At 32.9% G+C, this 13,212-nt stretch overlaps 1 long non-coding RNA gene across 2 annotated transcripts; it reads left to right on the top strand.

The window, feature by feature from the left end:
- Positions 1-9,995: 9,995 nt before the first annotated feature.
- Positions 9,996-12,843, top strand: LOC113735852 (uncharacterized). Of its 2 annotated transcripts, XR_011841696.1 has the most exons (4): positions 9,999-10,344; positions 10,789-11,136; positions 11,723-12,031; positions 12,140-12,794. It is a non-coding gene; the product is annotated as an uncharacterized lncRNA (long non-coding RNA). The 2 variants fall into 2 exon arrangements; XR_011841695.1 differs by having other exon boundaries at positions 9,996-10,344; positions 10,789-12,031; positions 12,140-12,843.
- Positions 12,844-13,212: the final 369 nt, after the last annotated feature.

Here is a 13,212-nt window from a genome sequence, read left to right as displayed (position 1 = left end):
AAATGGAGATTTCAAATTTTTACAAGCGAGATAAATTTTACAAATATTTTACTCATGTTCTTTGGTTCACCTAAACTTTGAATGGTTTAACCGTAATATTTTTCCTTGGTTGTTATTAGGGTTTCTTGGTGAATGAGGGTATTATCCGGAAGGATACTTTGGACGTTATTTTGCTTAAATAGGTGAGTGTTCCTTGTTCGTTATATTTTTCTCGATTTCATGACTTGTTGTTATGGGTCGATAATGTGTTAAGTGCTCTCAATGATTGCTAAAACGAGTTTTCTCGGCGAGTGTGTACTTTATCGCACTCGACCTAAATGTATGTGAAATTTTCAATGATTCAATGATTGAAACGTTACTTGTGCATGAATGTAAGCCGTTTGGATGAATTGGGCCCTGCCCTTCGTTACCGATCGACTCGAGCCAGAAACGGACTCGGTCGGGCGATATGGTGACCATGGGTGAATGTTTGGTATATTCGAGTATTACCTTGTAGTCTGATGGAGTCCGACCAACGTCCAGAAGGGGGTGAAATGAAATGAATGAACGATTGGTAATGCGAATGAGGGGTTTTTACTTACAAAAATAGATTTTCAAATGATTAGAGGAATAAGGGAATGAAAGGAGAATGAATGAATGAATGAATGGCTCCATGTGAGCACGTATCCTTTTAATGAATGTGTTATTATCGCTTTATATTGTAAATATTTCTTGAATTATTGGTTATCTATGGTTAATGCATTGGACTGATTGTTTGATTATATGTTTGGAATCTCACTGAGCTTTTAGCTCATTCCTTTAGTTTTGTTTTCATTAACAGGGAAAGGCAAGCAAAAACGAGAGTTTTGTATAGACTAGCTTGGGCTAGTTTTTTGATTTTTGTACTGGTTCTCGCCCTAGCGTTTGGCACGGGTTGGATGTATGAAAAATTGAGAACCTTTGTATATTTGAGTTGTACTCCCTTTTGGAGATAGAAATGTATATAAGTTTTGTTTGAACTTTTGGATTGTTGTTATGCTTATTCTTGTGATTTTATTCCGATTTTGATTGAGATATGACTGAGTCCCGATGAGAGTTGGGCAGGTGGTCCGCCGAACCCTTTGGTTCGCCTTAGGGTGAGGTGGGGCTGTCACATTGCAGTTGTCCATCTAAGCTTACTATTGGTTTGTCTGAAATCAAGTGCCTTTTCAATCATGGTATTATTGGAAAGCTCTAAGATATGAATACCAAAACACAAAGAGGTGTAAAATACAAGGTAATGATTGAAAATGGCCTAAAAGAAGGGGAAGGATTGTACAAGTGGAGGAAATAATTCAGATTCTGTTTAGTACTTTAATTCTAACTTCAGAATCTAATTGGCTTTATTTTTTTAATTAAATTGGCTGAAATGGAAAGAAAGAGAATATAACAACCTAGTAAGACTATCTATAAGGCATAAATGAATATCCTATAGTAAATTATGCATAGTGCACACTCACACAGGAATCGACTGGAGAAGTCCCCATTCAAGAGCCAATGACCAATTCTCTTTGTTCTTGGGAGTTGTAGTCCATACTGCAATTTTACTATAAACTTCTCCACTATTCTTCAAACCAACACATGAATTACTTGAAATTCACTTTGTTGTGCATCCTTCAAATATGACATACCTTAACATCAAGTGCAACTCTCTTAACATTTTCACTAAATGAATTTTACATTACATGACGACAAAGCCAATCTAGCTCTTCAGTCAAAGGGATAATCTTACTCTAGATAGCTGCAGAAAGAGGGCATTTATAATAGAGATGATTATACGATTCATCCATCAAACCACATAGCACAAACATAGGATCTTTATTAAGAAAATTTCATCTATTGAGATGATTAGTAGTAGTCTAATATGACATACAAGCCATAAATGAAAGAAAAAAGTGGAACAAAACCCTCGAACCAAAACAAGCTTGCACCAGTGAATCTATGGGAGATGTGCCACAAGTTGTTAGAATTGTGTAGCACATGCTAGAAACTTGTGAAACTTCTAAGGTATTCAAGAGTCTTGTACATAAGTTTAGAACCTTGTGGATAAATATAAACTTGTGTAGAAACTTTTGGGGTCCAAGTGTACATATCAACTTATGTATAGAATTCTATAGAATGCTTAGGTGTACACTTTGTAAAAAAATCTAGAGTTGTCTGTTAGCTTCTTGGCTTGCATATAAATAGGCCAAATCCTTTTATTCGTAATAACCTTTGACAACCTTGTACAAGAAGTTTTGTGTAATATAAGTTTTCCTTTGCCATACTTCTTTTCTTGCCTACTACTCTTGCGTTTTCGCATTACTTTCGTGCATTTTGTGTTAAGGTTGAATTAGTCAAGCGTTCATAGTTTAAGATTTGAACGTACGCTAGTGCCGCACGGGGTATTGGATTGTAAGAAAATAAGCAACCCGTGACAAAAATGTGTTGTCCCTCTGGGGACTTTAGTAGTAGAGTTGGTTGAAAACATATTAGATTTTGACTTTAACAATCAAACTGAATCAGAGATAGCAACATTAGGCAAGAAATCTATATCAAAAATAATTTGATTAACTTCGGTAGTGCATCTCCTACCTACTGGCCAGTGCCATAAACTATAAAAAATAAGATTAGCCTGCTTACAATCACTCATGTGACTCACAATTCTGTCAGAAAAATAGTTCAAAAAAAAGGCCACAAGGGTATCAATTATCATGCCACAAAAAAATCAGATCCATTCCCCATCTTGGCTTCTATATGAGTTAAAAATAGTGATTTTAATTGCAAAAGTTGCATTTGAGCCCAAAAATAGTTTGCCGAAATATTTACAGCCCAAAAGCACCTTCCTTTGAGTAATGCTAAATGTATCAACCTAATCCAAAGCATGTCCTTTTTGTGCAAATGTTTCAAATGTGTTTGAAGATCAACACTTGATTCCAAATCTCTAAATCAAGAACTCCCAACCTTCCCTTATCAAATGGCTTCCTACAAACTTTAGCAGAAAAATGTGGCCTGATCTCTTCTACTGACAAAAATCAATTTAGCAATCTCTCAATCTTCTGGATAAGTTCTCAGGTAGGATAAAGATGTTGGAGCAGTTCATGTGAGTTTCCAGGTAGCACCAATTTGTTTAATTGCAATCTTCCTCCATAAGAGGTCAGACCAAATTTAGTCTATGTAAACAAGAACTTCAATAGACAAGAATTTCACTGTTATATCATTTCCTGAATATAATGTTGCAGGATATGGAAATCATAACATCCAGCAGAGAAGAAAGACAATTATACTAAAAATCAACGCAACGCACTATGATTGGTATAGAAAACTCAACCAACTATGACTAAAATAGAGTTATTGATACTATTCATAACTACATTTGCATAGGTAAATATTAAAGCATGGATGCCCCTAATGCTTCCTTTCCCCTAATGGTGATGACAATGATGATAATAATGTGTAGAAAATCCTTTTCATTGTCATCATCATCATCGTCACTATCATTATCATATTTATCACGGTTCTCATCCTTCTCCTCAATCCTTTCTTCCTTATCATTTTCATCCTCCATCTCATCATCATCTCTATCATCAACATATTATCATCATTTTTCTCTTCCTCATTATCCCAATTTTCATCTTCTGATACATCCCAAGATCCCACAAAGAATATTTGGAATATCCAAATTATCACCATGAACATTAAAAAAATTCTATAAAACACAAGCCAACCATACTTCCATTAGTCACTTGGCTTGGATCACGTGGCTCAATTCATTCACAACTTGACTATAGCATATGAACTATTACAACAAATGCTTTGAAATATGTAATGAACCTCCGAGGGATCTTACATTCAGTAAACACTTCATCGACTACTTGAAAATGGACAGGAAACATGTTATTGTCAGGGATATGTTGAATTTGGACTACAATACATCTCAGACTTGTCGAAAATTTGGATCCAACTCCCTCCCACCATCTGTCATGTAGTGTATTTCATATCCAAGACAAGGCCACAAGACATGTGTTATGGCACTTATTGGTTGGATTCCTTTATATAATTTGCTCAACTTTTCAGTAAAATTATAATATCCAATGGAGCTCCTTAAACTCATCTCATCCAGTATGCATTCGTTACCATCAATATTTCTCTCAACTATTGGAATGGTGAGACCAATCAATTCATTTATATTTTCTAAATCATCCTCTCCTACATCAGGTCCATCATCTCTTCCATTATCCTCATCAAGTACCTCATCCCCAAATTTTCAATGATTAGTTGAAGGACTCCTAAGAGTAAAAAATGAAAAATCAAATGAAGAAGATCATTCCGATGGAGAGGTACTTGATGAATTGATGAATTGTTATAGAATAAAAAACTTAATTTCATTGACAAATTGAGCCTATATAGTCTAGATTAAATTCTCTCATGAAAAGGTCCAGTTACTGAATCGTCATAAAATTTGACTGAATAACTTTCTTGATTTCAATAAAAATTGAATGAATCATAATATTTAACTGAAATATACTAATATTTAGTAACAAACACACAAAGAAAATCATGCTTTTGACACCACATCTAACTATATAAAAGGGAGGGTTGTCTAATGAATAGTGCATTTTTTGCCAAGCGGTTATACCATAATCCTTGCCAAATGGTTGGCCCTTTTTTGTCAATTGGATTGCTTCATTTGCTTCCAGTTGTTGCTACTTCTCCGTTTGCTACTTTGCCTATAACTAAATGGAAAGTGACCGTGGTTCTGTACCTACCAACAGACGCCCATCACTCTCTCCCAGCCACGGATTTAAGGGGGGGCTGGTGGGGGCTTAAGCCCCCCCCAAAGCCGCCGGAAAACCCCCTATATATAGGGGATTCCGGCGGCCAGCTTTATATCATGCTACAAAGTTTGAGGATACTTAGCGGTCGAGAGATAAAATGCACTTTCTTGAGCTTTATATCATGCAACCATTGTGAGATGAAATGGTATCGTACAAAGCTACAAAACCTTATCGATAATGTATTGTTGGGTCAATTTCTGGCATCCATTTTAGTTTAGTGACTAGAGGCGCATAGCAAAGACACGAAATCAGTGACTCGGTGCCTCGTGGTCTACTGAAATATCAAAACCTTACCTTAGAGCTTCTGAAAAGCATCAAAACTATATATATCAATATTCCATAGAGATCAAGGGAACTTCACCGTTATTCTTATGATGGAACCCTTTTTATTATCTTCCTATTTCTGCTTAATAATATGAGAGCCTTGTGCAGATCGAGATCTTCCCTGTCAACCCTATATATAAAAGGTCTTGCTATTTAATACTAACAAATTATAAAAACTTCAAATAAAAATTTATCAGGGTTTTTCTAAAGGAGATGGTGAAATATTCTCTAATTTCTTGCTACGTGCAGGAAACTAAATGGACATAAATATCATTAATCTGCAACCGTTGGTGTGTGTACGCCTTTTTATATGCAGTAGTTGGACATAGTAAGCTTGGTTATTGAATACAAGTTTTTACATCTCTTATCAAATTTAAAGCATAGTATTCTATTATTTTCAATTGGTCAACTAAAAAATGGTTACTTAAACCATTGGAATGACGCTAAAGTAATTTTCTAGGCATGCAAGGTATAAAATTTGCAAAATCCCAATCCTGATCAGCGATCTCTACCTATAAAGCATGATTACAGCTATTAAGCACTCTTTTTAGCTGTGCACATGGCTTAAACACTAAGCTAACTCACAAGCTTTGAATTTTTAGCTTGAAGCTGAGAATCAATGGGTGCATTAATTAACTTTGACTAGCTTCTTTGAACAAAGCATTATTGTTGTTGAATGCGATAAAACTATTTGAAACATCATTTTCAGAGAGATGAAGAAACGAAGACTTTTCCTTGGTTTATCGTCTGATCCAGTTGGCATTAGTTCTACCAGTTGCGACTGCTTCTGTTGAAAGAGTATTTTCTGCAATGAATATTGTAAAGACTGATTTGCGCAACAAAATGGGAGACGAGTGGATGAATGACTGTCTGGTTGTATACATCGAGAAGGATATTTTTGCAACAATTGAAAATGAGCAAATATTGTAGCGTTTTCAACGGATGAAGACTCGCAGAATGCAATTGCCTCCTCTTCGTTATTCGAGTGCAACAACTACCAATACTTCAAGTGTTAATCAATAACAAATTTTTGGGTATGTATAATTATATGTTTTTATTATTTTTATAATTATTGATTCTAAATTTTACTTATTAAATATATTTATTTCGTCACAAAAAATTTTTTTTAATACACTTCAGCCCCCCCAAAAATAAATTTCTGGCTCCGTCCCTGCTCTCTCCTTTTTCATGATTCATTCCTATTGGGTTTGGGACTTCCTTTCCGAAATTTGGATTGAACGTAAAATGCTGAATTTCATTGATTTCTTATATTTCTTTAATAGTATTGCTTGAAAAGAAGAAAAAAAAACTATTGATTGTCAAAATTCATATGTTCTACTTTACCATCCAATCTAACATTTACCCCTTATGTTGTACATCTTAAAAAGAGACAATTTATGTGAATTTAGTGATTTGTTTTACTTTTTAAATAAAATTTAAAAGTTAGTCTTGTATTTTTATTAGAAAGTTAATTTTGTGGTTAATTATTTGCTTTTGAAGCATTCTATGAATGCAAAATTATTGAGGAAACAATTAATAAATTATTGTTGGCTTAACATAAAATAAAATTGTTAAGTGTTCTGTAAATACACAATTATTGAGGAAATAATTAATAAATTATTATTGGCTTTAGTGACTTTAAAAAATGAATTTTATTATTGTGACGTGAAATAAAATTTTTTGCAAAAATATGAATGCATATATTGCAAAAAAAGAAATAAAATAGTGTTCTGTAAAGTTGTTGAATGCAGTGGTTGTTTAGCATGTTCAGCAGTAGCTTTTGACTGCACGATTCCCAAAAATTGAACAACAGTAAAGAGAGAGAGAGAGAGAGAGAGAGAGAGAGAGAGGTTCAACATTGTTATCACAAATAACCAAAATCGGTTAAAGTGTCAAGGTTTTGGACTAAAAATGGTTTCTCATCCTACTATTTTTTAAAACATACAATTATAAAGATATATTAGCCTATATATCCATATTTACTCTATATAATTATTACAAAATTTTAATGCCCCTGTTTTTATTCTTATTCTTTTCATTCTATAAAAAAAATAATTAGTTTGTTATTTACTAATAGCCCGGATATCTAATAACAATTGCAGGATAACCGCTCGACAAAAAAGCACTGTTAATAGGGCAACTCTCACTTTTATATTGTTAGATAGATATCCATATTTAATGTATATATATAATTATTATAAAATTTTTAGCATATTCATTTTTCCAAATGGCTCTAAATTGCTCTAAATTGAAAAGCAATGTTGTATGCTATTTTTTTTTATTCTTTTAGTCAAACATGCAACATTAATTAGATTGTTTCTTACATTAAAAAATTAAAGTACTGTAAATTTCAAAAATAATGTATAATACATGGATCTTAATGTGGATTAATGATCTAATATTAGTGAGCGGCATTTTACAAAATATGAAAGAAAAATAATTGTTGTGATTATATTGATTAAATGTTTTAATTTGTGCAAAAAAATGGAAATTGGTTTATGTTTATGGAACTTAGTGAGTAATAGAGATATACATAAATATAGATGGGTATCTTTATAACTACCTCACCCAGACCACATAATTTATACAAATCATATCATACAAAATGTCGACACTGCATTGTCTCAATTATAGTACTTTATTAACCATTATATTACAAAATATCCTCCATACTACACAAACTATTAACACTATATTCACTCAACCAATTTACCATACTATTATTTTATAATTCAAGCCAGACTTATAACAATTATATGACTCTCTACATTATAAGAAATGTATAACGGCTAAAAATTAATCAACTTAACATGGGAAATATTAGCCCTTCTGTGCATCGTGCAGGTCATCTCACTAGTTAAAAAATAAGAGGGAAACAAAAAAAACATTCACTGTGGAGGAGCATAGATTGTATAGCTTGCTTAATCGTTTGATCAATAACATGTATTTACACGTAAAATATCTAAAAAACAAACTTCCATTCCTTATGAAATCTATCTTCTAAATTGTCAAATAGAGCAGAATTAGAATATTGTGCAGAAATTTAAACTCTGTCATTTCTTTTCGACGATGAAGTAAGAGTGAATGATATTATAGAAAAGTAGAAGCGAACTAACTTATCATCAAACTCAATAGCTTCAAAGTTGAATTCACACTCAAAAGTAAATAAGAGCAAAGTCAAACAAGTTATTTTTCTCAAAAATTCAAAAAAAAAAAAATCAGACCAAAGGCATGGTGAAGAACTAGAGTTACCAGAAGTAGTCAGAGCATGAAACAACCGATCATAATCAATGAGGTTCTTCAGCTGAAGCAACCACAACTCTCCTTCGCAACTTCTAAGCTCAAATTCCATTATCACAAGAGGAAAAAAACAAAGAAAATTCATCAGTTCTGACTTGATTAATTATCATCTTTCATCTGGTACTAAAAATACATAACTAGATGAGTAATTGCTTACTTGAGCAGCACCACTCCTTCTCCTTGCGTCTTCCAGGAAAACTTAATGCATGTCTGCGTGTATGGGATGTGTGAGTGTGTGAAAGAGAATAATAGGAGGGAGAATTTTGAATTTGGGAAGAGAAAATGGAATTATAGAAATGAGAAATGCTGGTGTCTGCTTATTAGCTGAGTATTTATAGTTGCAGAAAAGATGGTCTTTGTTACAAAACTAATGCTATTATGATATAATATTTGAAATTTTATGTGATGGATAATATGCTAAGAAAAAAAGGAAATTAAAGAGTTAAGGATAAGAGAAATATAAGAAGAGAGCTATTATTTCGTTCACTCAAATGAAACTTCAGTTTTCTATCACTTTGTTACAAAAGGGGTAATCCCTATTTATAGGAGAAAGTACAGCAGCTACTTTCTTCAAGATAGTGATACAATCTTTTCATAAGACGTGATAGCTTTATCGATAATCGTGCAACTTTATCAAAAATTATAATAATTTTATTGAAAGTCGTGTCATCTCTATCACTTCAAAAGTCGTGATAATTTTATCATCTCGAACAATATGAAATATTTGTCATCATTTAGGGGATAAAACAAATGTGATAGACATTCACAATATTAAATTATTCCATAACACTTCCCCTTAAATGTCTATTATACAAAAAATATGTTTGGTTAAAACCTTATTAGGAAAAAATTCAATGGAAAAAAATCCTAAGGAAGGAAAAAGAGTACACTATTCTTGTGTTCAAAATTCTCCCCCTGATTCAAACATCATTTGAGATCTCTTAGTCGATATGTGTTCAATATTTTTCACTAATTTTTCAAATGTTGTAGTTGGCAATGCCTTAATAAATAAATTTGATAGATTATTGTTAGATCAGATATGTTCCATATCGATTTCACCATTCTTTTGCAGATCATGGGTAAAGAAGAATTTTGAAAAATATGTTTTGTTCTATCTCTGTAAATATATCATCCTTTCAATTGGGCTATACAAGTTGCATTATCTTCACATAATGTAATCAGAGAATTTTCTTTTTCAGAAGACAACCCACTATTTTTTTGAATATAATGGATCATTTATTTTAACCAAACACATTCTCGATTAATGTCATTAATTGTCATTATCTCAGTATGATTAGAAGAAGTAGTAGCTATTGATTGCTTTGTAAATCGCCATGAAATAGTTGCACCACCACAAGTAAATAGATATTCAATTTGAGATCTTGCTTTATGTGGGTTAGATAAATATCCAATATCAGCACAATTCAATAATTCATGTTGAGATTTAGTCAAATAAAATAGGTCAAGATCAACTGTTCTTTGAAAATAACAAAAAATATACTCCCTCCGTCCCATATATTTGGTTGTATTTGGGGATATGTGCTTTTTATGCATAGTACACTTCACCAAAAAATTTTATCTTTTGTACCACTTTTGCCCTTATGCACAGTACACTCCACTTTTGCCCATCACCGCTACTCTTATCTGATACAAACACTTCTTTCAAAGACATTGATGTGACAAGTGACAACTCTTCAGATCACAAGCTACAAAGTTTCTTTTGGCAAGAAAATTTCATCGTCTTTTACTACTCCACTTCCTAAATTTCTTCCATCTTTTGCTAATAAATCCGTAAAATTTTGCTCTACCTAACTTTTGACAACAAGTTGACGCTGATGCTCAAGGAAGAGACGAAAACTCTATGGGATTCAAGTCTTCAATAAAGGTTCGTCTAATTTGCACTGCCTAGATTTGGATTATCCGTCTAATCAAAACATATCAAGATTGAGTTTTTTTTATTCTCTTGTTATGATTTGTTTTTATTCTTTCTTTTTTTGGGTTCATGTCAAGAGGGCATTAATTCTTGTCTTGCTTAATTATAATTTCTGGCTTTTTTTGTTTTTAAGATTTACCGCCAAATTGGTCTAAAACTTTTGCAAGTTGGTGGATTTCTAAAAATTGAATAGCCTATTTTAAAAATTTGTTAGCTAAGGACTACGAGTACTCACTCCTAGTTCTACTCTGTATATAAATATGAGCATTATGCTCTGTTTCGTTGGTGACTTTTTAAAGAAAAATGGATATGCTTGATGACATTGAAACTTCCTGCAATCGTATAAAGAGATTAACTAATGAAGAAAGGCAATCCATTTTTTAAACTCTCTTGCAGTATAGTGATGGTGGAAAATTGAGAAGAGGGACAATTAAGAATGTTGCAGACTTATTCCAGATAAATGTCATAACTGTTAGCAGGATTTAGAAACGAACGGCTATCTCTTTTGCAAATGGAGGAGTAGTTGATGTAACTCGGAGATTTCCAAAAAGATCTGGACGGAAACGAGTGGAAATAGATTTCACCTCCGTTATGACAATTTCTCTTCGCCGCCGAACAAACATTCATTCTCTCTCCAGTGAAATGAAAGTGGCTAAGTCAACTTTTCATCGACGAATTAAAGAAGCTGCTATTAGGTCGCATTGAAATGCATTGAAACCACAGTTGACGGATGAAAATAAGCAAGTAAGACTTCGATTTTGCTTGTCAATGCTTGAATCTAAAAGTCTCAATATTAAACCAATTTTTAAGAGTATGTTTAATGTTGTTCATGTTGATGAAAAATGGTTTTATATGACTAAAGAATCCGAAAGGTACTATCTTCATCTTGAGGAAGAGCAACCTCTTCGAACATGTAAGAGCAAAAAATTCATTGCGAAGGTTATGTTTCTAGTTGCTATAGCTCGACCTCGGTTTGATTGCTCTTACTACCGAGAATTTGATGGCAAAATTGGTATTTTTCCTTTTGTACTAAAAGAGCCGGCAAAAAGGAATAGTAAAAATCGGATTGCTGATGCATTAGAAACAAAGCCATTATTGTCAGTGACTAAAGGGGTGTATAGAATATGCCTAATTGAAAAGGTTTTGCCTGCAATATGCAGTAAATGGCCACGTGAGAATGGTACTGAAATTTTTATCCAACAAGATAATGCCAAGCCACATACTAATCCCATGGATTCTAAATTTATTGAGGCTGATTGGATGGATGGATTTGATATTCACTTGGTATTTCAGCCTCCTAATAGCCCGGACATGAATGTTCTTGATTTAGGATATTTTAGGGCCATACAATCACTTCAACATCAAGAAGCGCCCAAAACAATTGATGAGCTACTCCTTGCTGTTGAAAAATCATTTGATCAACTATCAACTGAAAGCCTCAACAATGTTTTCTTAACACTGCAATCATGTATGGTAGAGGTGATGAAGAACTTAGGGGGAAACAATTACAAAGTGCCACACATTGGAAAGCATCGTTTAATGAAAGATGGTTCTCTTCCTCTACAAATTGAATGTGAACAAGAACTTGTTAACCAAGTTCGAAGTCATACACAAGCATGAAGATGGTTTCATTGGACAGGTTCACTTATATGCAAAACTAGTTTGTGCTTTACAGTTTATGGTCCCTACTTCTTTGTTTATGGTTGTTTACACTAACTTTTGTTTTTTTTTTTGCTTCTTTATATAGGTACTGAAGTATACTAATCAGGTTTTTACAAGTAAATAGCAGTACAAGTGGTTGGATTTTGCATCTTATATTTATGGTAGTTTACACTTACCTATATTCTTTATCTTCTTATTTATTGGTACTCGACAATATAAGTGCTTGGATTTTGCAAAATGTGAAAAAGGACTCGATCTTTCTTTTGATCAGTTATTCTTGTTTACTTAATGCGTATCTATGGAATATTGATATGGCAATTCATAAAGATGCATATCTATGGAAATTGGTAAGTTATTCTTGTTTACTTAATGCGTATCTATGGTTGTTTACTTATTAGAAGTATAAGTTGAGTTATTAGATATGGCAATTCATATTTTATTATTTTTTAGATTGATTCTTTTGATATTCTCAATTATCTACATCTTTATTTGCTGTCTTGACTAACTTAAGTTCTTTCTCATCTTACTTGCATGGACTTAAAGTCTAAAAATTCAAACTTTTTGAACTTGATGGTGCAAAGATTGGAGTAGTAAAAGTTCTTACCAATTTGTAAATTAAATGTTTTTGCTCACTTTAGTAGAGTGACTTTTGTAAAGCATGTACTCCATATAAAGGCCTTGATATCATTTTGGCTGAATGTTTTTTGTTGAATCTTGTATGCTGATGCCTTTTTTTCCTCTTTGGCTGGATCATTTTAATTGAGTAATAGATGTAGGCTACTTCTCTTACTCCATTTGTGCCAATGTGAATTTTTATTTTTTCATAAAAAAAGATGTGAATTTTAATTTGTAGATCTCTAATTAAAATTATAGAAAGAAGATACACACTTTGTCCTGCAACCGAGAAAAGAGAAGAGAAGCACTTTGTCTTCAAACCAATGATTGTGGGACCCGTATACTTTGTCCTACAACTGAGAAAAGAGATGCACTTTGTCTTGAAACCAATGATTGTGGGATCCATAGCATTTTGTGGGCCAAGCAATAGTATTCTTTATGCATAATTAATGAAGGATATGGAGGGAATTTCAGAGTATAAAGTACTCCCTCCGTCCCATTGAAGTTGTCATACTTTCCTTTTTTATCTGTCCCAAAATAATT

Source organism: Coffea arabica, chromosome 3c, assembly GCF_036785885.1.
Source record: "Coffea arabica cultivar ET-39 chromosome 3c, Coffea Arabica ET-39 HiFi, whole genome shotgun sequence".
In the NCBI taxonomy this organism is placed as follows: domain Eukaryota; kingdom Viridiplantae; phylum Streptophyta; class Magnoliopsida; order Gentianales; family Rubiaceae; genus Coffea; species Coffea arabica.
Note: the sequence above shows the minus strand (reverse complement) of the source record. Positions and strands in the feature narration are given on the sequence as shown.